General features: G+C 44.0%; 1 protein-coding gene and 1 long non-coding RNA gene across 3 annotated transcripts in view; both read right to left on the bottom strand.

The window, feature by feature from the left end:
• Tspan5 (tetraspanin 5) overlaps positions 1 to 26,021 on the bottom strand; it is a 140,066-nt gene that overhangs the window by 42,977 nt on the left and 71,068 nt on the right. The gene's annotated exons all lie outside the window — the stretch shown is intronic.
• The window catches only part of LOC125341575, a 20,667-nt gene continuing 5,641 nt past the window's right edge, over positions 10,996 to 26,021 (bottom strand). The window contains exons 2-3 of the long non-coding RNA XR_007209010.1: positions 20,862 to 20,872; positions 10,996 to 11,006 (exon numbers count right to left, since the gene is read on the bottom strand). This is a non-coding gene — a long non-coding RNA (uncharacterized LOC125341575). The remainder of the gene's footprint in view (positions 11,007 to 20,861; positions 20,873 to 26,021) is intronic.

The raw sequence follows: 26,021 nt of genomic DNA, 5'->3' as shown, positions 1-26,021 counted from the left end.
TTGTTTCGTGATTTTTTTTTTTTTGCCATGTCAGAACTGTGAAGATCAGACTGGGTCATGTTAGCACCAAGGTGGATGGCAGGCACTGATGTGAAGCTGTCAGAGAGCACAGCAAGGACACAAGCAGGGTAAGGCTGCTCCGGAGTCAGGAACCGTTAGGTCAGCTATGGTTTGAGTGGGCTCCTGCTTTTTGGAAGGGCTCTGGGCCACTAGGAAATGCCTGGCTCACTGGTGGTGTACCTTCAAGAAGAGACGGAGGGCCCCACTAATCCTCTCCTCTGCTCTGTTCCCTGGGCTCAGGAGATGAGTGGTTTTGTTCTGCCCTGGACTCCCTGCCATGATGTGCTAGCCTCATGGGGAGCCCAAAGCCATGGGACCGCTTGAACTTGAACCTCCAGAACCTTAATAATCCTTCCAGAACCAAAATAACCATCTCTTTGTATATGTCAATTGCCTCAGGTAGTTTACTACAGCAAGAGGAAGCAAATACAAGGTCATTGAGAAGACTAAACAAAGCAACACATGGAACAGCAGTTTAACAAAGAGCGGGGCACTTTGGATGTGCTCAGTAGTACTTGTTTCTGTGGTGCTAACAGCCACATGTGGAGGTCTAGAGCAAAAGGGAGCAAGGCTCCATCCTGGAGCACACTAGGATTGATGGAAAAGCAACGAGAGGTGGAGACAGCGGAGAAGCAGATAAAAAGTCATTAAGAATCAGGACACTGAGGTGCCCCAAAGCCCAGAGAATAATTGCACACTAGGGTCCAGACAGCAAGTGCAGGATTTGATAAGCAAAGCATTCAAACAATGGGAATGCCTGCGTCCCATTAAACTGAAATTAAAACACAGGAGAGACCAGAGAGCATTCATGAAAATAACTTCCCTTAATGAGAATTAGCCCCAATCTCCAGCATGGTCACTAGACACAAGCCACTGAACTGGAGTTGCCTTTGTCCTGGCCTAATGGCTGCTCAGAATCTCCTCTCCCATAGGAGAAAAGGAAAAAGGAAGGCAGCTCAGTAATGGATTGCAAAACCAGCAATAGCTGGGCCCCAGGCAACCCTTGGTGTCTTGTGAACCTGAGGGTTGAATGGGCTCTGTCACCTTAGTGGGGTTACTCAGGGAGTGTCCTCAATTTAAAATAAACCTGTCCCAGCTACACAGAACTGGGTTATCAAACACAGGGAAGAGGGTTGAAAAAGAGTAACCTGTATAGACAAATGAAAGGATTAAAATAGCACACTCCATCCATCTGCTAACGTCATAGAGATAGACGCGGTAGCTACTTGGCTCTGTCATCCGGCCCATATGCTGCCCTTAAAAACTCCCCATCTTGGGAAGACACTTCTCACAGTTTTGTACTCTTTCGGCCTTCCTGTGTCTGGCCTGCAACTTGCAATCCTCCTGCTTTGGCCTCCTGACTGCTGGGATTATAGGCACGCATCCATGCCATTTCCGTCCTTCTTAACGAGTAAGACAGTGGTTGGAATTATAAGCAAGTCCTTCAGGGAAAAGTCACGCCATAAACAGCCAAGATTGGAAGATCAGATGGCATCTCCTATGGTTAGACAGGCTCGCTGCCCATCTTTTATTAGAAGACTAGAGTTCTCTAAGCCTAGGGTTCTTCTGCAAAGCTCTGTCACCTGATCAGGGCCCAGGGAAGGCTCACAAGAATACTGACCTTCTGATGATGTCCTATGTCTCTGCCTTAGCTGATTTCTCCAGCGTCCAAGGCAGTGGGGCCGGAAAGGTGGTGAGCTGGCAGATAGGGGAAAAGCTCACACCCCGCAGGGCTCTGGCTTTTGACACTTGGTGCTGCTGCATTACATCACAGGCGCTGGTGTTCCCCTGTCGGTGGGTGCTTCAACCCCTAGAGCTCAGGCTGCTGAGGAGATACTAAGTGAAGACCATTTCTTGTGCTTTCTGAAAAACCCAATTCAAGGCTCCTCTCTGCACCTGTGTGTTTTCATATTTTGTTCTGTCTTCTTTGAATGTGTTTTGCTAATGCCTGATCTTTTATTTCCGGGTAAGGGGAGGCAATGTTGGGGATTGAATGCTCAGCCTTGTGCTCTTGTGCATGCTAGGCCACCCCTCCACTACCGCCCCACCTCCAGGCCCTCTTCTTTTCTTTTCTCTTCTTTTCTTTTTTTTTTTTTTTCTCAAATTTTTATTATCAAACTGACGTACAGAGAGGTTCTTTTCTCTTCTTTTCCTCCCTGCCTCCCTCCCTCCTTTTTTTTTCCTTTGGTGGTACTGAGTTTTGAATTCAGGGCCTCATTCTCATTTGGGTAGTGCTCTGTCACTTGAGCTGTGCCTCTAGCCTGACTTTGTTGCTGGTTAACTGGAGATAGACGCCTGAAGACTTTTCTGCCCAGCCCGGCCTCGATTCTCCAGCTGCCAGATCTCAGCCTTTTGGTAAGCCGCTGATACCTGGCCCCTTTTTCTAAAATCCATTAAGACATTTAAACATTTACAGAGGTACAGGTCTGGCTTAACAGATATGTGCCAATACACGACTCTTTCATTTAACTGTAAACATTTAAAACTTAAAAGTAATGATGTCTATTTCAGGTAAATTTAGGTAAATGGGTTTTTTTTTTAGTTACAGGTAATTGTTTAATATATATGTGTGTGTATATATATATATATATATATATATATAGAGAGAGAGAGAGAGAGAGAGAGTTAAATAATGTCAGCTTAACTTATTTGCCCTTCTTCCCATAACGGGCTCTTCTCAACCTCTACCTCGCTCTGTCTCCCTGTCTCTATTTCTGTCTCTCTATCTCTGCCTCTGTCTGTCTCACTCTCTGTCTCTTTCTCACACACACTCACCATTCAGGCAAAGAAACACTACACAAAACCATATTTGGACTCCCTATACCCAGTCAGGATTCAGAATTCTTCAAAATGAACTCATATTGACAGCATTAGTAGCAAAGGCATCTAAGAAGTTACGTTTGAGAAAGTTAAGTTCATATTAAAATAGGAATGAAACTTCCCCTCATGGGCCTTTTTGCTACTTCCTAAGAGAAGTAAACATGCTTAGTCCTAGGAAGACCATGTTAACAGCTATCAGGAATTGTAATCAGGGACTCAGACAACCATGGGAAGAATTAGGATAGATGTCTTGTTTCAAGCTCTTCTTCTTTGGCAGTCTACATTTGTGTTTAAAATTCCCTTAATAGTTTTACTGGCTTGACGTCATCCCTCTGATCCTTTATAGTCAATCAAAATGTAAAAAAATCTTGAGATGAACGCAGGGTTAGGGCAGCACACCCTGGAGATCCCGAATTCATTGATTATCATGTGAAAGAAGGCTTCGAGGCAATTAGTCCTTTGTTGTGGATGACAAATAACCTCCCCACAAAATGCCCTGCACACTGAGGCATCTTTGATCGTCTCACTGGCTCAGGGACTCACAAAGGAGGAGGGAGGGGGGAAAGTCTGAAAACAAAAGGGCAGCCTGCCGGCACCATTTAGTTATTTATTCTGTATGTTCAGCTCAGTTTTTCCTCTTTCCAACTTTTCATGACACTATAAAAAGAAAAGGAATGGATTCCTTTCAGCCAAGAGCATCTGCCCAGCATACTAAGAGGTACCCGCTTCTCACAGCACCCACCCACACCACCAGATACCAACCCACGCTCTCTCTTTAGACATGGGGAAATGGGTTTTGACAAATCAGGCCTTCACAAGAGTTTCTTTTCTACAAGAGTTGGGGACACAGACTCTTGGAAAGTAATTTGCATACAGGACTGGCTGTAGCCAACCACTTGCAGCTTCAAGATGGAAGGCTTATTCCCAACAGGCATTGCTTTGGAAACCACCCATGTGTGTGCACTCTGGAATTTTCCTGTTGTGTTAGAATTGTTTGGGAGAGTCTCCTGCTGAAGAGCAGCAGGAGGAATATGAGTAAGCTATGTTTGTTTCCTCCTGATCAAAGGTATGCATAACTTCTTATTCTCTGAGTAAAAGCAGCATGTTATTAAAGGGGTTCGAAGAGAGCTGGGCAGAAGCAAGTAGGTAGGCTCTCAGTTTAAGTCCCAGTACTGCCAAAAGTAAAACTAACAAAGAAATAAGATGGTTTGGAGGTGTGAAATTATGGGCTACAGATCAATGACTTCTAAAATGATTTATGAATTCAAGGAAATATTTCAAAAGCAATATGGATGTAAAAATTATATCATAAGAAATTCAGACTGCTGAACCTTTCCTCAAGGTAAAATTAAGAAAGAGTATATAAAGGGACTTGTATAAATTATAAATAGCAATGTAGCCAACTAAGCATGATTTTGAGTGACGAGCCTTGATTCCAATCTGGTCCCAGTATTCACTCGATGTGACCCTGGACCAAAAGACTCAAATTTTCTCACCTGTAACTGTGACACCTGCTTTCACACAGGACAGATGTGACAGCTGCACTGGTGTGTAGTAGGGATGTCACAAATACATAATTGTTCCAACTAAATACTTAATGAGGCCCAGGTGCAGTGCTCACACCTGTAATCCCAGTTACTTGGGAGGCACAGGTTGGAGGATTTGGGTCACAGCAGACAAGGCAAAAGCACAAGACCTTGCTTGGGAAAAATGAACTTCAGCAGAAAAGGCTGGAGGTGTGGTTCAAGTCGTAACACCACAAGGCCCTGAGTTCAAACCCTAGTACCCCTCCCCACCCATAATGCAATGGGAAAAGTCTCTTATTGTAATAATATAATTATAATATAATCTAATGGTCCTGTTCAGATAATAAAGTAAATATGTCATTTGTGCCTTAGTCAATTACTCTAGCAGAATTTTTTTTTATCAGAACCAAAAGGGAGAGGAGGGGGGAGCTGGGATTATAAAGAGGATTTTAATTCTTTCTTTTTTCCTCTTGTACGAAAGTTCTTTTCCTACTCCATATAAGATTTCATTGAAAGCTGTTTAACTAGGGAAGGTCGCCATGGGAAAATAAACCACTGACAGAATGGCTTAGGTTCCGATCATTTATCATGGTAGCATAATGCTTATGAAAACTAAGTTGGCTGCAAGCCCATGGCTTACCCTCGAGCCTCAGCGGCGGAGAAGGAGGGCTCGTGCAGTGTGACCAGTGAGTATAGACCCTGGGTGATTCATTAGTGCTTCCTGTCAATCCTTTCCCCTGGGCTTTTCAACCGCCATGTCCACAAGTCAGCCTTCCCCATCTCAAAGCCGACTTCCATGTGAACATGACTTTGTCGAGCACTTTAAATATTGAAGGAGGATTTTCTCCAAATCTCCTTTAAAACAAATCCTGCTTCCTTTGACACACATTGGCACTCTGGTAAATGGCAAGCAGGATCGGGGGCGGGGGGGGGAGGGTAATCTAAATAAGGAAGGGATCTGTAGGCTCCAAATTACACTCAAACTCCCTGCAAGTGTTTGGTGCTCAGAAGAGAAAACTTTGCCTATGTATGAGCAGATTTACTACATAAACCTAGAACGCTGCCAGTCTTGCAAAAGCAAATCAATATCAAAAATGTGCACCAATAACTTTTCCAAACTTTACTATACAGTTGTCAGCGATTAAAGAAAAAATCCTTTCAATGTTTGCTTCGTTAGGTGCTGAGTTATCTCTTTTTTAATCTACAGTTTCCTAGATATATCTGGTACATACTGTCTCAAGGCATTGTCTGAAGATAGATGTTGATACTGTCTAAGCCTATTAGTTTATATAGATAGCTACATGGGTAGTTGCCTGACATCTTCTCCTATATCAGTCAAGCTTCTGAAATTAGATTAAGAAGGGAAAGAAATAACTTTCCCAAATTAAATCAGTTCCTTTAAATGAGGTCGACCTTTGGGTAGATAATTTGTGTAAACATAGAATGGGTCCTCTCCTCTCTGAATCTCATCATTACTCAGGATCACAGAGCTGAGCTCCCAGTGTGAGAGACAGTATATAATTAAGAATATAAATATTCTGGCCACATCAGCACAATTTTGTTCCTTGTAGAGAAAAAATCCCTAATACCAACACATGAAAAACTGTACGCATCTACCCACCATTACAGTGAGTGTCTCTGGATCTGCAGGGCTGCCCACAGAGACAGATTGAAAAGCATCGTATACTATAAAAATGCAGGTCTCATAGGCAAGAGTCATTATCTGTTACACACCGCAAAGGTCCAAGGTTTAAGAGCTGAGGCTGGCTGAATCCGAGAGGAGACTGGTTTGTGCTTAAATGCTGCTGTCAGAGCAGAAGGAAGCCTTGGAGATGTAGCAAAGTCATGTCAAGGAACCGGAAATTGAGAGTTTCCATTGAGCAGTTAGAATCCCAGTCCCAACCTAATCTTCGTTTCTTTTTCCCTCGGACACATAAGGAATCCAAGTCAGTCCAGCAAATCCACACTCGCAATCTGAGCAGTAGTTATGGAAGGAAGCAACTAGTTCCCAAAGGCACAGACATACTCAAATGTTATGGCTTTCACACATCATCTGCACAAAGGTAGAGAAGTATCCAGAACATTGTGCAATTTCCTAACAAATACCTCTGCGGATAGGATGCCCTGCTACGTGCACAGATTACTAAGTGCGGGTACCACAGAGTTCATGCCCTCATCACAGAGATGTTATAAATCAGTGATTAACATAAAAGCCAATTTGCCATAAATGTCATGAGTGAGACTGAGGAAAAAAACCTGAAGTTCAGAGAAGGTGCCAGGTGCCAAGAGGAGGGACGATTTCATGAGGAGGCATAGGTCTCAAGGGAGGAGGTAAATGTCAAGCAATGGGGATGGAGAACCTTCGAGATCTTGGGTTTTCAAAGAGCAGGTCACAGCCTCTATGATATCAGGTTAATGGACCAGGGAAAGCATTTTCTTCCTCAGTGAAATGGAACAGAATGCTACTTCTGCACATGTCCAGATGAGGCATAGTTTTCAAGCTTTCTGCTTTATCTGTAAAATGATGGTCTCTTCTTGTGTGCCAGTACTGAAGCTTGAACTCGGAGTGCAAAGTTCTTGCTCTGCTTTTTCACTGAAGGCGGACACTCTCCTGCTTGAGCCATACCCCACTTCTGGCTTTTTACTGGCTAATTGGAAATAAGAGCCTTGAGGCTTTGTTTGTCTGAAATGGCTTCAAATTGCAACTCTCAGATCTTAGCCTCCTGAATAGCTTGGATCATAGGAATGAGATAATGGTGTACAATACTACAACGATTTTCATACAAAGGTCTTGGCCAAAGGTTTGTTCTCTATTATGGAAAAGAGAGAGAGGATGTTATCATTTGGTGAGAAAATAAGAATTCGATTATGAGGTCATAATTCTAGAACACAGCACCAAATATGGATTTGATACTGTGAGAGCAAAGAGTGGTTATAGGATTTTAGGTTTAAAAAAAAATCTTTTCTCTGTTTAAGTTGTATTGATACTTTTGGCTTCGTTCAGCATTTCCAATGCATGATTTTGTTTGATTTCAACAATTACCTCTGTGGGTGAATATGAGACAGTAAGAATGAGAGTTCTATCAGACAATTCATCCAAAAGGCCTGGTCTTCTGAGTTCACAACCCAGAATGTCCAAGATGATGCAAAATCAAATTATGAAATAATCAGAGATGGGCTTCAGGAATATCCATGTTACACCTTCAAAGCACTAACGTGAATAGACAGACATTCGACAACTACATCATTAGACATATTTCTTTTGATCATTCAATTTCAGATTATAGGATCAATTTTAATAAACACTAAATCTCAGGCGAAAAGACACCAAAACGAAGAGTTAAAAACCCGCTCGTTCTTGACTAATCCAAAAAAAAAAATCTTTTTCAAGCCAAAGTTATTTTCTCAATAGCTACATCAATATCCTCTTACTTCACTTGGCAGCAATCAAGCTAATGATGGTTATCACTTGAAAAAAATGCTTTGAAGAAAACACAAAAATAGGTGTAAGTGCAGAAGCCTGCCTGAAGCAAACGAGCTAACATGAAAGAGAGAACCCATTGCTTTTCCCAGAGTCCCTCGGTGCAGCTTTGTGTCTTCACCCTCTCAGCCCAGATGTCCGTGTCAGCCGACGGACCACCGGAGGGATCTCCGAAAGGATCACTGGTGTGAGCTGTGCAAAGCGCAGCTCCCTGGGAAAAAAAAGAAAGGCTGTGGGGAGAGCAGATATTACCACTAGAAGTGATGGAAACATGCCAACAGTCAACTTTCTAAGGTAAAATGTGCAAACGAAATGCCGGTAGGTGGTGTGCTTAGTTTAAAGGGGAGAGGAAAGAATTGGGAAGTAACTCTCAGATGAATAGAATATGGGAGAACGGGATATACAGCAATGAAAGAGGAAGTCTCTCCCTCTCTGCTGCAAGTACCTCTCACAAGGCTCCAAGAAGCTTTTCCATGTGCCCAAAATAACAGGACTGCCCAATAGGCAGAGAAACCAGAAGAGTGAATGCATTCCACTTGTCCAACACAGGAGCTGGCTAGAAAAACAATGACCACTCAGCCAATCAGAGCAAGCAGCTGTGCCAAGGCTTTTGCTGTTTCTGTACATCCACCCTCCGAGCCATCGATTCAGGAAGTGCTGATTGGTACCTGGTCTCCCTTTCAAAGGAAATCAAGTCCCAAGTCTTCGAGGTTGACTTCAATTATTTCATTAAGATAACGTCTTTACATATCCAGTCAAATGTATAAATCAACTACAGAGAACACAATTAAACCAACAGAACTGAAATTAGCCACAAGAATGAAAAGTAACAGATGATATTTTGGTGCTGTCACTAAAAACATGGATGTGGCATCCAGCCTGGTTCTATATTTAATCTCTTAGGGTATTTTGACTTTCGTAAATGTTTACATAAAGAACACCTGTTGACATAGAAGTATGTTGAACAAAATAGCAAAAAAAAAAACAAAAAAAACAAGGCAAGATTGGGATAATTAGACCTCACACTTAACCCAAAGCCAGCTGATTAAGAGGAGGTGTCACCAGGGGAGGCTCTTGCTCATTGGAACCAAGTTAGCACAGCAGTACGAGCCTGCATTGAGTGGGCGTGGGATCCAGTCCCTGCTGAGATGGGAAACTGACATTTTCTCCCACGTTTACCAGCGAGGCTGATGACCAATTGACCCCTGCAAGAATAAATGCTGTGCATTTCTCTGCTGGTGCTGCAGATCATTCTTCATTTATCTCATCGGCTACACCGGAACGGAAGCTCTAGTTCTATCCACACCTTTCTATAGCACTGCCATGGGACACGTGGGGGTGCTCACCTTTTCCTGAGCGCTAAGCTGGGGTGACCAGGTCCCAGCTGATAGGAGGACAAGGCGGGCTGTGTATCTACCTGTGTGGAACTTCCCTGTGCCCCAAGATCGTACCTCCAATTCTTTGAGCTAGTGGGCTGTATGATGGTCTGGCAGCACTTCCCCGGCATCCTTAGCCAAACAGTATGACTGGGGCCCCAGAGCAGTCCCCACATCTGGAGCAGAGTAGGAAACACTCTGGGCCACAGAGATGGAGGACTGAGAGGGAGGCCCTTTGGAGGTCAACTGTTGCTTATGAACATGTTCCATCCTCAGACAAAGAAGTGATCTTGGACACTTGGCCTTTCTGAAAACAACCCAAGAGTCAGAGCAGTGCCTACGTGGCCATCCTGCCTGCTCCCCATTCTCGGCCATCTGTAGCTATGGGGGAGGCAGGGATGGAGACCTTCTGGACTCCACACCTCACTGCCAAGGTTGCCCACAAGATCTCAGGGGAAGAGGCCAGGGGCCACCGGCTGCCTGGAGGGTAGGGCCTCTTCTAACACAGGATTCGCATCTGTGACTACTACCACCTGTGACTCAGACAGCCAACCAGAGGTCATAAATATTGAGTAGGAGCCACTTTATGGAAATTCAGTTTGGTATGTGTGTAGTCTTTGGAGAAATATTACCTTTTATTGAGTATATGACATAGAAATTCCTTCAAAATTAATATTTTATGTTATGCTTTGAATCAGTTTACACTGAAATATTTATCAACATGTACTGTGACTTCCTTGTGCTGGAATTTATTCAAATGTATTCCATTCTCCTATTTGGTTTTCTGCTGATTTTTACTGACAAATTCCCTTTGAATATACCAGAAAAGAATTCATTCAAATTTATGTTATTACAATTCGCTTTTGCATTATCATTCATTCACCAAATTATTGTGCATATATGTGCTCTATTTTTCTTTAAGAAAAAGCTCTGCAGCTGGGTTCCACTGGCTCATAGCTATAATCCTACTTAGGAGACTGAGATCTGATTGAGGTTTGAAGCCAGCCCCAGTAGGAAAATCCATGAGACTCTTACCTCCAACTAACCCACCACCAAAAAAATCTGGGAATATGGTTCAAAAGAAGTGGGAGGAAGGGCTGGGAATATGGCCTAGTGGCAAGAGTGCTTGCCTCCTATACAAGAAGCACTGGGTTCAATTCCTCAGCACCCCATATATACAGAAAGGCCAGAAGTGGCGCTGTGGCTCAAGAGGTAGCGTGCTAGCCTTGAGCAAAAAGAAGCCAGGGACAGTGCTCAGGCCCTGAGTCCAAGCTCCAGGACTGGCCAAAAAAAAAAAAAAAAAAAAGAAGTGGGAGGATGCCAATCTTGAGCCAAAAAGCACAGGGATAGTGCCCAAGCCCTGAGTTCAAGGCCCAATAACAGCATAGTCAGAAAAAAACAAAACAAAACTGCACATGATGGAAATGTCTAGTAGCTACTCATCACCCCTAGGTATGTTCCCCTGTCTACATAATGTGATGTAAGAGTGGGGATGGGGCTGTAGAATGCTACTGCTTTTCTATGTTATGATTTCCACAATTCTGAATTTGCATAAGCAAAATGCTTCTCTCCCTCGCCTCCCAGGAAAAACCTTGGAAGTCACTCTCAACACTTCTATGTTTGAAGTACTGAAATCCTTTTCCTCCAATAATTATGGCAAAAATAGACTACAAGACTATATCTCATACTTAATCCCAAAACAGCAGAATGAGAAGGCCCAGGAGCCATGAGCCTCTCCCAAGACTCAGCCTCCATCTGGTCAGAAACTCTTCATCCCCTCTGAGGCAACAGGGCTCACTCTACTCAAAACGTTCAACCAGAAGATAACCAGGTGCGCAGGTGGCTTGTGCCTGTAATCCTAGCTACTCACGGGGCTGAGATCGAGGTTTTGATGCCCGCCAGAGCAGACAAGTCCCAGAGCCTCCTGTCTCCAATTCACCAGCAAAAATCAAGAAGTAGTGGAAGTGTGGCTCAAGTGGTAGAGTGCCAGCCTCGAGCTCCCTTTCCTTCCCCCTCTCCCTTTCTGTCCATTTACCCCTGTGGGAAACATTCTTGTTTTCTTTACAAATCCTACTGACACGGTACAAAACGGACTGGATGCTAGCAGCTGGTGAGTCATACAGGGACAATTCAACCTCTCTGTATGTCACTTTGTCGTCTGTGAAAAAGAAGATAACGGTTCCTCACCTGGTAGAGGTATTGTGAAGACGAAATGCATCTGTGCATGCAGTGAGAACACATACCAGCATCATGGCACCAACATACCTGCTCACATCTGGTCCCACCAATGGCCAGGTTGAAGCCAGGTGAGCTGATATCCTTTCAGACCTTTCTATGCCCATCATACTTGTTTTGTCTTTATGCTATCCAAACATCACATGAAATCCATTAAATACGAATGTCTAAAATAGCTGTTTTGAGGACTGATAGAGCTCAGTGGTAGTGTTTGCTTCAAGTATGCAAGGCAGTTGAGTGGATCTTCAGCAATACGCACGTGCACACACATACACATACACACAAGCACATACACACACAATTTCGATAAAATTTTCCATTTAAAGATCCCATGAATACTATCTGCTATTGAGTTAGGTATGGAAGAAACAACCTGGAAAAATTCCAGAAAGCACCAACTTAAAGAACTTTACAAGCATCACCAAGTCTTTTAAAGAGATATAAATGGATGCTGTGCTGATAAATGATGGCTCAAGTTGATACACGAAAGATACTTTAGTCAGAAGATACTGCCTCCAGGAAAAACCATGGGCCTCCATCAAAACATTCTTAGTACTCACAAACTTTCAGACAACTGGGCGAGGGAATATTAGGTTTCCATGTGCATAGCAACGCAGAAATATGGGGGGGGGGGGCATGTACATTAAATCTATGTTTCCTTTTAAAAATAAGATATTTATGTTTTCATATGCCTTTTCTCCTCCTGTTTTTATTGAGGAATTTCCTGCCTTAATTTAGTTTGACAACAGGGCTTCAACTCTGCGTCTGTGTAAGATGAGCCTACCAGGTCATAATGTTCCCATTAGGTAATAAATACACATCACATCTGTCACTAACCCAACATTTCTTAATCTATCTGTGTAATACATGTATATACAAACATATAGATGTACACGTTAGAATTCTGAGCCTTTCGAATTTTTAAGGTCTCTAGAAAGTTTTCTGTTTTCCCTCAGGATAAACATACTTTGCTAATACCATAATGCATCCCATATTTATCTACTTTACAACGTTTGATTTATCCATTCTATACAGTTACTAAATCTTGGAGCCCAATAGGGGCTTAAAAATAAAGGAGTGATTACCTAGTTCCTAATTTAATTAGCAGGCTACAGACATCTTGCACATGGCAGATAAAAGGCTGTGGGGTGTGCCCTCAACTTTTCTGGCTCCAAGACCCACAATCCTCTTAAAACTCCCTGGCAGAAACCCTCCACCATCTGGAGTGAACTGAAGCCCAAAGTGCTCATTGTCCACTGCCCATCTGTGTCTGTGTGGGTGGGGGAAATGCATGTGCGCATGTGTGTGCAGGGGAGGCCACAGCCCACTGACAACCCAGAGACCCAACCTCTTGTAGTCTGGTAAATCAGTGATCCCCATTCACAAGCAAGAGGATGAAAGGAGAGCTGCATAAAGCTGCCCTGACCCTGGGGTTGGCCGGATCACAACATGAAAAGGATTGCCCACCCAATGGGGTGGAGTATCACATCTCAATTTTGTTGTTCCTAATGAGAGTAACCAGTGGGGGAGGGAAGGGGGACTTGGGAAAGCAGATAAGAGAGAGAGGCATAGAAGGAGATCAAAGGAACCCATCTCTAAGTTGCAATACAAAGCCATGGCTGGAGAAGAACCTTTTATCCACGGAGATCAGAGAAGAAGGGAGGGCCTGTCGTCTCACACCATGCATGAAGGATAGACAGCGGGGAAGGCTGCAATGACAAGTTCTTAGGTTCAACACTACTTTCATTTGGGTGAGCCCAAGCAAACTGTCTTATGCTGAAATCCTGTGTCAGGGGAGGTGTGCAGCCCACGCCCTTGCTGACCATGGGGTTCCGAGGCACAGCCCTCTGGGTGGGCACTAGCGAGTTGCCCAGGACATCAAACGTCTAATGCTTCTTTTGGCAGAGAGTCAGGAGGGGTGACAGGCGCTGCTGATGAGAGTCAGCAGATGCACAGCTAAGCTGGAACTACCACAGAGAAGAGGCTCTCTTTCTGCTAAGAGGACATAAAACCAGAGCAGCTGGTAGCTGTTTCTGCCACTGCTTGGGGCAAGCTTGCCTAAAGAGGAAGCCAACACGGAAAGGCAGAGCAAGAGATGGTGAGAAAGAGATTTCTAGTGTCCCTGGAGCAGCTGGGTTTGGCCAAAGCCGAAAGCAACACCCATGGGCTTTTGCAATACAATTCCCTGCTTGCCAAGGCCAGTTTGTTTGGGGTTTCTATTGATTGTAAAGAAAAGTGTTTGAATTGTTCAAGGTGTAAATGTCTGGCTGTAATGTGTTTTTTTTTTTAAATTTATTTAATCATACTCTTAAGAGTCCATGTTCTGAGACTGTTTATACTTATACCTAAGCTACCTGCTCTCTGCTGTGTGTGTGTGTGTACACACGTGCCATTACTGGGCCTTTAACTCAGGGTCCTAGATGCTGTCCCTTAGCTTTTCTGCTCAAAACTACCACTTGAACCACATCTCCACTTCTAGCTTTTCGAGAGGATAGTTGAAGATAAAAGTCCCACACACTTTCCTACCCAGGCTAGCTTCAAGTCATGATCCTCAGATCTCAGCCTCCAGAGCAGCTAGGATTACAGGTGTGATCTATCAATCTGCTCTAATAAGATCCAAGGGCAACCTGCCCACTACGCATGTAAATACTCGAATCCAGTGTTAACAATTCTCAGAGAAAACACTGGCTAACCTAGCAGAGTGCGTTTCACAAACACCTACTATTGGTATTATTACTACTATACCTTATTATTATACATACTAATATATGTATATATATACATATATATATACCCTTCTATGTTAATGATGCATCAATGTCTGATTTATATGCCTCTTCCCAGCATTTGAAAGTAAGTATTCTTACCACCTCTATTTTAAATCAGGAGAAAGGGACTCAAAGGAAGTCAGAAACTTGTCAGACACCACAGCATGTGGTAGGATCAGTTTGGGGACTGAACTGTGCACACTATACACGTTTACCAGAATGTTTGCTCTGGGACAGGAAGCCCCACTCCCTCTTGAGTACCCAGGGCTGTGGATCGTATACCCACTCGGTTCTTCCAGGGCACCTAAAGAGGCTTGTGACCATATTCCTCAGAATCCCGGGGAAGTGGTCCTACTACAGGCTATGAGCAATGATTGGGGAGCAGCAACCCCCTCCCCATCAGAATAGAAGATAAGCTATCAGAACACAGGGTGAAGAATGGTAAGGAAGCTTTTCGGTTCTCTCTCTATACATATGCATTTACATATGCCATAAAAATGTATTCGATCATAGGTCACTGTCATGCCTAGTTTTAAAACCACCAAGGCAGAGCAGAAGATGGCTGTAAAGTCACCTGAACCAGAAGCCACATGGGTCAAGTGACAATGGAGGAAATTAAAACCAAATGGTCCCAGAGGTGAGAGAATTGGCATTTGGCCCATACTGGCCCATACACTCCCCTTACAAAGTCCTCTGGGTGAATCCCTCTGATTTCTATCTTTGGGGCCCTTTTCTTTTAACTATTACAGATGAAGAATCCTTTCAGAGAACCCCCAACAGCTCATGCAGCAGTCTCAATGGAAGAGTGACACCAGCCATGCTGACATAGAACGTGCTGGACCCCAGCTAAGCCACGCACATCCATAGCAAGGAGGGCTGGGCCTCCGGTGGCAGGGCGGAAGGGGAAACTCAGGATAACGAGCATTTGGAGGGAAAGTAAGACCGGAAATGAATAATGGCAACCTGGAGTGAGTGAAGAGGAGTTCCAGGCTCCCTCTCCCTCACTCTTTTCTTGAGGAGAGAAGTAGAAGGTGCCACGGGGAGGTGGTAGGTGACTTCTGACTCCACCTGGCTTCCTGGCGAAAGAAACAATGCTTCTAACTTTTTTTTTTATTATTAAGTTGCTGTCATAAATTGCTTCAGGGAATAAGGCAACATTTTTATCACTTTCTCTCTGCTTCCAAATGGCAAGAGGTGGGCCTGAGCCTGCTTCAAAGCACAGAGCCAAAATCAGCTGGCAGCAACTTTCTAGTCATTAACTGTGGGACTGGCAGGGCCAAGAAAGCCCATTTTATTACAGGCTCATACATAATATATTTTGTTTGAACCCTGTAAGGACTAACTTCATTCACAGAAGCTAACAATTCACCCTCCAGGTCAGATTCCTCTGTGGTTCTCCTAAATGACACCTTTCCTCTTCACCCACACTGCTTACTGGCACTGCTTACTCTACTTCCGGAAGCCCGGGGGCCACTTCCGGTCATCATACTGCTCTTTTCTCTTGGCTGAACTTTCCATGGATTGGGGGGGGTCTCCTTTAACTATCAAAAGCTAGGAATCCTCTTTCAGGGAAAATGCACACCAGTATCAGGTACAAAATATGCACATAATTTTGCTAAGACTTGAAGGGGCAAAGATATCCAAAGACCTTTCCATGGCCCCTTAGAAAGCATAGGGACCCCCAGTTAAGATCCATTAAGATCTAGTGCATATCACACCTCAATTTTGCTTGGGAGCGGGCAGCACTGGAGATGGTACTTGAGGCCTTGTGTATGATGGCTAAGCATTCTACTACTGAGCCCTACACTCTGGCCCAGGTCACATTGCAGCGCGTTAGACATTGTTACACATGAAATATGTGCTTTCTCTCAAATACACTAAGAAACAAAGATGGCAAAGAAATGATGTGAACATTACCTCCTTGCCTCTGTTATCCTTCAGAGATGGCCAACCATGTATATACTTAACATCTGTTTATTCAAGGTGCTTCTCCCCTTCTTATTCAGATACACAGATCTGCCTTTAGGTGTATGCCGGTGCAGCCAGTGTGGAAAAGCAAGGACATGGTCAGTCCTGGTGATGCTAGCCATTGGTCTACTTTGCAAATCTCATTTGCAATCTCAGTGAGCCTCCAACATGAGATTCCTATGCAAGTATCTCCAAAGAGAAACTCACTGGTAAAGGTACCAAACTGGCAAAGCAAACAAAACATTGCCAGGAACTGCCAGCGTCACCCTGAAATCATGCGGGTTCAATACTCTGCCTGAGAATAAAGCCAAAGCCAGGGGAAGGCAAAGCTGAGCAGTACAGGGAGCCCTAGTAGCATGCCTGGATCACTGCCTAGGGTAGCCCACGTATATGAGCCACTAACCTCCACAACACCATGGCGCAACCTCCTATTCTTCTCTACCTTGTCCTCCAGCTCACTCAGAAATCCAGACATGCCTGCACCCCACAAAGCTCTACACATGTGACAGGTTTAAAACCAACAGCGCACATTGGTCTTTATGTCTCTACTATGCTAGCTAACAAATAATATTGTTGAATTAAAAGCATACACATTCAACATTTATTGAATAGGTAATAAAGTTAAAAATCCTTCTTTGTGAACTAACACCTTAAATGTAATAAGTATATTAAACATAAAATGTATTAAAAGTAAAATGGCCTAATTTGGTGTCTGAAAGTGCTAGATAGAGTAAATTAAACTGAAACAATAAAGAACATCTTAGCACTAAACTAAATCTCTTAGAGGAAGAACATTGAAAGGTGAAGGCCAAAACACTAAAATGCATCTTTACCGGAAGTGAATATAATACATTAGCTACTAGACAGTTTGAAAGCTGTTTTCTCTAGGTGGTGGTATGAGGGAAAATGAGAACCAAAAAAAAAAAATCAGAACCATTTCCCAGACTGTCCACCAAATTCATATTATCTTGATAATGGGGAAAAAATAAATTTTACTTTTAGAAATAAAAGACAAGGTAATGATACAGGTTGAAAATAATGACATGTTTCTCCTTTAAAACACTGCTAAAATGGACTCGCTCCATAAAAAAAAATTATTCATATGCTTTATGGGAAAAAAAGACCTTTCAATGGTATAATAGTGGTCTGTGTATTTTTAGATGTTTCTTCGGCTCACAAGATCTGAAAATCACAACGAGCAACTGAAAGACCTTCTAAAAAGTGATTTATAAGAACAGAATCAAAGTGGAGGGCGTTTTCAAGTGGCTTCTATAAAACGAGAGACGTGTTAGGTAACCGAACACTTGCATGGCACAGAATGCAACTTTACAAGTAGCTAAGCTAGGCAGTGTGCCAAACCAGCAGTCTGAAAATGGGGGTGACTTTGTTCATTCCTAGGGACATGCGACGTGTGGGAGATGTTCTTGGTTGTCCTACGTGGACTGGCATGCGCCTCTGATGGAGGTATAGCATGTCACTCACCATCCACCCTACACAGACACTTCCCACTATCAGCAGTGACAGGGCTGAGAAAAGCCTCTGTGAGACTCAAACGCCTTCAGGCTAGGTAGGCCCTGTAAGGATTTCACAGCACACCACAGACACACAAAGAGACGTTCAGCAAGACAAAATAAAAAGGGAGAAAGGTTATCACCCTCTATTGAAGAAATAAACAACAACTTTACCTGCTATTTCTCTTTCTGCCATAACAGCCTTTATTAAGTCCTGATGCAAATGACATGAACGTACTATAAGGCATTAGAAACCTAGCAGGGTATATAGTTCTTTTCTGAGAAGCAATTTCTGTTATTTCTATCAAGCTTTTGAATATAATAAATCCTCCTTCCCCCCTTCCTCTCGTTGGTCACACAGCTTGAACCCCAGGGGCCCCGGCACTGTGCTTGAGCTTTTGTGCTCAAGACTAGAACTCTACCACGTTGAGCTACAGCTCCACTTCTGGTGCTTGGATGGTTCATTGGAGATAAGAGTCTCACCGACGTTCTTGCCCTGGCTGGTTTTGAACCTCGATCCTCAGATCTCAGCCTCCTGAGTGAGCCACCAACATCTGGCTAATCTCTTTTCTGATGGCATGGGGGGAGGGGTTGCTGTCACTCTATCACTTGAGTGACATACCCCAACCTTTTCCTTTAGTTGTTTTTCAGGATCTGGCATTTTGATTTGGAACTGGCCTTGGACTCTGACCCTCCTACCACTGCCTCTAGTACAGCTTGACTACTACACTTGACCCAAATAAGACGTGTTTAAAAGAATACATATCACCAGATTAAATCCATTGTTTTCTAGGAATCACATCAATCACAGTCATAACAATGATTCATATAAAATACCAACAGAATCACTCTGATCACTGTCATCCAACATATTTTAAGAAACAACTTCAATACCACTCATCAGTAGTCCCCTATTTAAATGGCAAATGACTTCCACATATTTTCTAAACACACATCTGATTGAACTTCAGCCATTTGCTTGGGTCCTCACACTAACTGTTTTCCTAATTTTTACAGTTCTACTTTCATTTCTCTTGTCAATACACTAAAAACAACAAAAGCTTTCTTTTACAAGCCTAGACAGTGTGTTCTCACCCAAGGTATCATCACCTTGCAGCCCCTCGAGTCTCTGTGCTCACTCCACTGGGAAGACAATGGGCCTCCACTCTCCCATGCCCTGGAAGTGCCACGGGGCTGAATGGGTTTTCATGGAACATAAATCACTTTCTCCCTACCTGCCACTTGCAAGCCAGCTTCTCACGATTCTCCTAACTCTTGCTGTGTCTTTTGTGACAGGGATGAACAAGGGGACTGTCAGCCTGGGCAGAGAAAGAGCTTCGTGTCTGTGGGTCCAGGCCTTTTCTCTCCTTGTACTTCAGGAAACCACAGGCACACCCAGTTCAAACTACATTCACATGCTTCCCATAATTGGAGCACTTAGATTCTTATTGACTTTTAAATTTTATTAACTTCATCCAGAGAGAATCAACACAGAGAAAGCCCTATTTAAAGCATGCAGTTTGATAGGTTTTCTTTCTTTCTCTTTTCTTTCTCTCCTCCCTTCCTTTGTCTTTCCTCCCCTTTCTTCCTTCCTTCCTTCCTTCGGTTGTTTGTGTGTATGTCTGTCCACCATCTGTTTCAGTACCAGAACTTGAACTCAGGGCCTCATGCTCTCATTTGGCTTTCTTGCTCATAGCTGGCACTCTAACACTGGAGCCATGCCTCCAGGCTGGCATTTTGCTGGTTAACTGGAAATGGAATCTTGTGAACTTATCTGCCTGGGCTGGCTTTGAACCATCATCTTCCAGATCTCAGACTCCTGAGTAGCTAGGATTACAGAGATGAGCCAGCAGTGCCTGGCTCCTAGGGGGATATCTTTTTTTTTTTTTTTTTTTTTTGCCAGTCCTGGGCCTTGGACTCAGGGCCTGAGCACTGTCCCTGGCTTCTTTTTGCTCAAGGCTAGCACTCTGCCACTTGAGCCGCAGCGCCACTTCTGGCCATTTTCTATATATATGGTGCTGGGGAATTGAACCCAGGGCTTCATGTATACGAGGCAGGCACTCTTGCCACTAGGCCATATTCCCAGCCCCCCTAGGGGGATATCTTAAACCCACTTAATAATATCCAAAAATAGTGAGCAATGACAGAGTTGTTGGTATAACACCATTCCGCTGCTCTTGGTTCTGCATGATTCCAAGGAGAACTTACATGCCACTCTTGCAGGGACTTCCAAGTGGCCTAGTGTGTTGTAGCTCTGATCATAAGCAGCTGGAAATCCCAGGGGCTGTGTGCGAGGGACACAGTAAGAGCCCTGCAGTGGCAGGCATCCCGGGCCCCTGTGTTCCTCCTGGTCCTGTGGGCCAGTGCACATGCCTCATCTGGGTGCCCCCAAAGGCAGAAACTCACTGCAGGGAGGTGCTCCAATTGAAGAGTAGCCCGAGTGAAAGCCATACACCCTGGGCTCCAACAGGCATGATCACCAAGCAATTTCACACATGTCTGAAGACAAAGCCAAGCAATCCACTCTGGAGCCCTAAGAAAACACCAGAAAAGTTCTTCAGCTTTAGCAAGAAGAGAAAGAAACAAGCAGAGCAGAGACAACAGCTGTCAATCAGCTGCTTTGGAGACAGGAGAAAATGGTGTTCGTTTTGGTGTTATTCTGGTACTAGGGCTTGGGCTCAGGGCCTGGGTGCTGTCCTTTAGCTTCATGGCTCAAGGATGGGACTCTACCACTTGAACCACAGCTCTACTTTTTGCTTGTTAACTGGAGATAAGAGTCTCATGGACTTTCCTCCCCATGCCGGCCTCAAACCACAATCCTGACATCTCAGCCTCCTGAGCAGCTGGGATGATAAACATGAGCCACAGGTACCCAGCTGGAAAAATGTGTTTTTGCCTCACTCCAGCTCCTGAGGTTGCAAATCTTTATAGCCCATGCTTAGAATTCAAAACACTTTCTGTGGTCAACCATTTCCCAGAACCGAAGAAGAGCAAGAATTAGGGGGACTTCTTGTGCTAAACACAAAAAGGACAGAGCCCTAGAATTTTCCAGTGAGAGTCTGAAAGAACTTGTCCAACTGTGAGGAGTAGAGGGGATCAGCCCCAACAAGTCTTACAGAAAACAATACTCGGTGGTGAGCAGTCCTTTCCAGGAGAACACACAGCAGAAGCACAGTTCATGTGTCACCCAGCCCTGAAGAGAATGACCAAGCTTGAGGCCAGAGCCTGCCATGTTATGTCAGGCTGAGCAGCAGGCACAGCCCTGGGAAAGAAAGCTAGCATGGAGACAAGTGGAGGCCAGAGCCCCGAGATCAGTGCTAAGGACCACAAGCAGCAGGCTTGTTCTCTCCCAGGGGTCTGAAGATGCAAGTGGCTTTAACAGCAGGAGCCTCCATCCTGGGAGGCAGGCAGATGGCGTCTCCCTGAGAAGCTAGTATACTGTTACCATCAGCCCACAGGAGGAATAGCACGACTCAAAGAGGGGAACCTCTTGGGCAGGTGAGTGCAAAGCCCTAGGAATAACAGGAGGTCCAAACCAGACACAGCATTTTCCTAACAAGTACACCTTAGCCTCCAACACGAGAATCTAACACCAGAGCCCAGTGTGGCAGAAACAGCCATGTGACAGGTTGGTTATGTTCAGGAGAGAGAACGGGCCACGCCTTCAAGAGGGTGAGGCTCCTGAGCTGCCAAAAAAACAGCTGGCCCCCTGGAGCTCCCTGGCTGATGCTTGCAAGGCAGTAATCAATAATAATTTATAATTGGCACGGGTGTCTCCCTCTTCAGTGGCCACTCCCAGCTGAGAAGTGAGCTTCTGAGGCCTCTTCTCAGAGTGTGAAGTGTGGGGAAGGCACTCTTTCCCCTCAAAGGGCTTGTGGCCATGCAGGCCCGATGGTTCTTCTGAACTAGGCATAATCAACATTACTTGACTGGCCTATAAAGCATATCATCTTTGCTTGTAACATACGTACATAAAGAACATGCTGTGGAAATTTTTATTCAAATGGGTGTGCTCACAACCACCGAGGCACCTCGTTCATACGTAGTCGTACGATGTATGACGTTTCGTGACACCTGGACAAATATACAACGGTGGTCCTTTAAGATTCCATTGCTCAGAAGATCACAGTTCAAAGCCAGCCTGGCAAGAAAGCTCATGAGATTCTTATCTCCAATTAACCACCAGAAAACTGGAAGTGGAGCTGTGGCTCAAAGTGGTAGAGCACTTGAGCAAAACAAAGCTCAGGGATCAGCTCCCCAACTCTGAGTTCAAGCCCAACAACTGACAAAAAAATAAAAATTTGATTGCTCAGGAACAACATAGCAATCTTAGTTTGGGCAAGTGCATTCTATGATATCCACACAAAGACCACAAACATGTCAGCCCATCATGTCACACTTCTCAACTTATCCTGGCTGCTAGGTGACATGCGACTCTTTTGTTAGGGTGGGAGAAATTAAAAGCAGCTCATTTATTGGGGAAGGCAGGCACATTTACCATTTACAAAGGACTTTCACACACTCTCTTACAGAATCTTCTAGAAACCTCATGAGGCCATGGCGTTATTATGACCAGATTTGGAGAGTGGAGCTGACTTGTTCTCTAAGCATGACTGGGATATAACCAAGAATGAAGCAGGTAGGAGAGGGAAAAGGTGTAGCCAAGAGGCTCTGAAAGGACTTGGCTAGGCAAGGGGAAGGCATAGATATACACACAAGACTGGCTAGTTGGGGGGGGGGCTGGCTAGCAGTCAGGGTGATATACTAGGAGCACTGGAAGTTCTGGTTAGACTAAAAGGGTCAGAGCTAAAATTTTGTAAGAGCCAGCTATGCAACAAGAAAAAGAAGAAAAAGGTACTAAATCGAGAAGAAGGGTAGATCACAAGGAGTGTGGTCAGACTTGAAAGTGAAGGAAAGCAGACCAGAGCTAGGTCTGGCACCCTGAGCAAGACGAAAAGGGACATGGGCAGTCCCAGTCCCTGGATGCTTCAGGCCCTCCTGGCAGAGTTGGCTCCACAAAGGAGAGAGATACAGGTAGCTGAGCCAACTCCCTGTGCACCCCACTGCAGGCCCCGGCTGTGAAAACCAACGCCCGGGACTTAGCCCAATAACATCTTGACAATGAACTCGGCTTTGCTTTTCTTCCAGCTGAGCATCTGATTGTGATTTGGCTTCCCCCTCAGGCCTGCTACAGGAAGAGAATGTGAACCGGTCGTTCCCACATGAACAATCTCAGGCTGTGCAGTGGAAATACAAGCAGCTCTATTCTCACTGAAGGCAGTAACCTGCAATCTGATTTTGCTCCATCCACTTTCTGAGCTGGGTTAGCACAATAGAGAGATTTGTTCTTTGCACACTCTGAAAAAATCAGGTTTCTGTGCTTATGGACCAATGATGCCCAAGAGAACACAATGCCTGAAGAACTTCTGGGAAAAATCCACTCCAACCACCCATGGGGTACTCTAATAGGAGAGATCCCAGGGGCATCTGATGTGCCCACGGTAGACCATAGGCGACTGGGGAAGTCATATCATCAAATGAGATGGAAGGCCAGAGATGTAAAGTGACCAGTAGTATATGTGCTACATTAAAGGGTATAGGAATGGAGAATGAAGAGGAAAACACAAGAGAAACCTAAGAAGAGATGCAACAATGATGTTAAGCATTGCTATGTCAGAGACTCTGCAGGGGTTCTGTACCTATGCCTCACAACAAAACAGAAGGATGGGCCACACCTACTTTGGGTCTGAGACAACACTCTGGCAACCATATCCAATCCAATGACTGGTTGGAACCATAATGGTTTGAGTCAAGTCAGTAGTCACTCCATTCATTCTACAAATGCCTGCTGTGTTGTTTATAACTGGCCAGTTCCTGGGGCTCCTGCCTTCACAGATTCTGCAGCTCAGTAGGGCAAAGAGATTGACTGGCCATTTTAGTAAACATAGAAGTGCTATCAGGGAAGTATGGACATAGCACTACAGAAACATTTAAAATAGTTAACAGTGTGAGGGAGAGAGCAAAGTTGTTCAGGCAAAACATTTAACTCATTTTTAGGAAAACGAATCAATGTTACTTTTTTTACCTTTTTTGGTGGGGAGGGAGGTGGTGATACTGAGGACTGAACTCAAGATCTGGGCACTCTGCCTTAATTTTGATGCTCAAGGTTAGCATACTAACAAGGGAATCATAGCTCTATTTTCCACATTTGTTGGTGTTTAATTGGAGATACGAGTCTCAGAAACTTTCCTATCCAAGCACGATTACAGGAGTGGGCCACCAGCACCCAGCTTGAATATTTTTTGTTATTGTTTTGAAAGTAGCTGTGTAAGAATTTATTGGTAGAAATGCCTGGAAGGGAAAAAAAGAGTAGAAGCCAAAACAAAAAACAAAACAACAACAATATAAGGTAGGCACTGTCAGCAGAATATAAAATAGTTCAGACTTCTGTGAAATTGAATTTTTGCCTCTACAGAAATGTACATTTATGTCCTTTTGTCCTACAAATGGTGGAAAAGCAAGCAGGAGGATTAGAAAGTGTTGCCTGAGATTGCAGCAACACATACAGAAACTCCCAGTAATAAGACAAATGTCCATGTTACAGAGCATGAAGAGGCAAAACATCTCACACACAGGCCAAAACCCAGGCCTGTGGAGTCCTGCCTATGTAAACCACACATGGCTCCGCTTCATTGTCCAACACACTTACAAACTGCAGCTCACACTAACAGCTCACACTAACACTCAATTCAGTGAAAACTGAAAAGTCACTAAGTCTTGGAGATGATGAGAAGAGCAAAATTACAAAGCAAGACAATACCAGGGTATGGATTTCTTGCAACACAACTCACTGTTCCAAATGAATAAAGTCAAGTTGTACAACCAAGGAAAACAAGCAAGGCCTACCAAAAACTGAGAATTCTGGAATCACACAATCCTTCTCAATTACATGACAGGGAAAAAAGAAACCTCAGCTGGAAATACAGAACTGGAAGCACTGAATGGCAGGCCTTTTAAAAAAGAAAAATGCAGAGATAACTACACAAAGTAGAAATAAAGACAGTCTGGATGAGAGCTCACACTTCCAGCCTATGCTTTTCTCCCTCAGTGCCATCTTTTCCCCTTGTCGCAGTGTAATTTACCTGCTGTGTGTGCAGAAGACAGGAAGATTTGGTAAATATTTCCACTGTGCACGCTACAGTACTGACGCTTGCTGTCTGCTTATCACACTGGCCAGCAATCAGAAATTCTGTAGGACACTGGAGAATTTGCATTTTATTCATTACAAAGATTTTGCTAACAGATGGGTGTACAGTAGACTTCACAAGGTGACTCCTCTATGCAGGATCACACAATTGGTGATATAAAGCTAATTGTGCTTCCATTTTTACACTGGTTCACAGGAAGCTCAGAAAACATTTGCAGCTTACTTTGAGCAAGTTCAAATGCTCACAAGGGTAAAAAGCACTGTACTAACCCCTTTATCTTTGTGAATTTAACAAAATTTACTTAAAAACAACACAGGCAAAAACCCCACAAACAATATTAATATCAAACATTTCATGTGCTTCTAGTCATTATTATTAGACATTGTGACTCCATTTCCCAGCCTCACACCTCCAATAAAACATGGAAACAAGATCTTCTTCATGCTGCATGTGCACTCTACCACCACCCTATACCCTCAGCCCTATTTGAGCTCTTAAGCAATATATATATCAATAATTCCAGAACCATACCTCTCCATTCATGATGCATTCAATATATATTTATATACAGTTGTCCCTTGTTCTTATTGGGAATTGGTTCCAGGACCCCTATGGCTAGCAAAGTCTACAGATGCCCAAGTCTCTTATATAAAATAGTGTAATGTTTATATATAACACAGACACGTTCTCCTGACCTTCAATGCATCATCTCTAGATAACATTCTATTACATAACTAGTAGCTGCACCCTATTGGTTAGGGAATAATAAGGGAAAGGCTTGGCTATATTAGGCTTAGTTATAACCCTTTTCCTAACATTTTTTTGTTTTGTTTTTTGCCAGTCCTGGGTCTTGAACTCAGGGCCTGTGCACTGTCCCTGGCTTCTTTTTGCTCAAGGCTAGCACTCTACCACTTGAGCCACAGCGCCATTTCTGGCTTTTTTCTATATATGTGGTGCTGAGGAATCGAACCCATGGCCTCATGAATACAAGGCGAGCACTTTACCCCTAGGCCATATTCCCAGCCCTTCCTAACATTTTTGAGCCATGGTTGTTTCAGGCTGCAGATA

This window comes from Perognathus longimembris, chromosome 24, assembly GCF_023159225.1.
Source record: "Perognathus longimembris pacificus isolate PPM17 chromosome 24, ASM2315922v1, whole genome shotgun sequence".
Classification (NCBI taxonomy): domain Eukaryota; kingdom Metazoa; phylum Chordata; class Mammalia; order Rodentia; family Heteromyidae; genus Perognathus; species Perognathus longimembris.
This window is presented reverse-complemented; position numbering and strand designations above follow the sequence as displayed.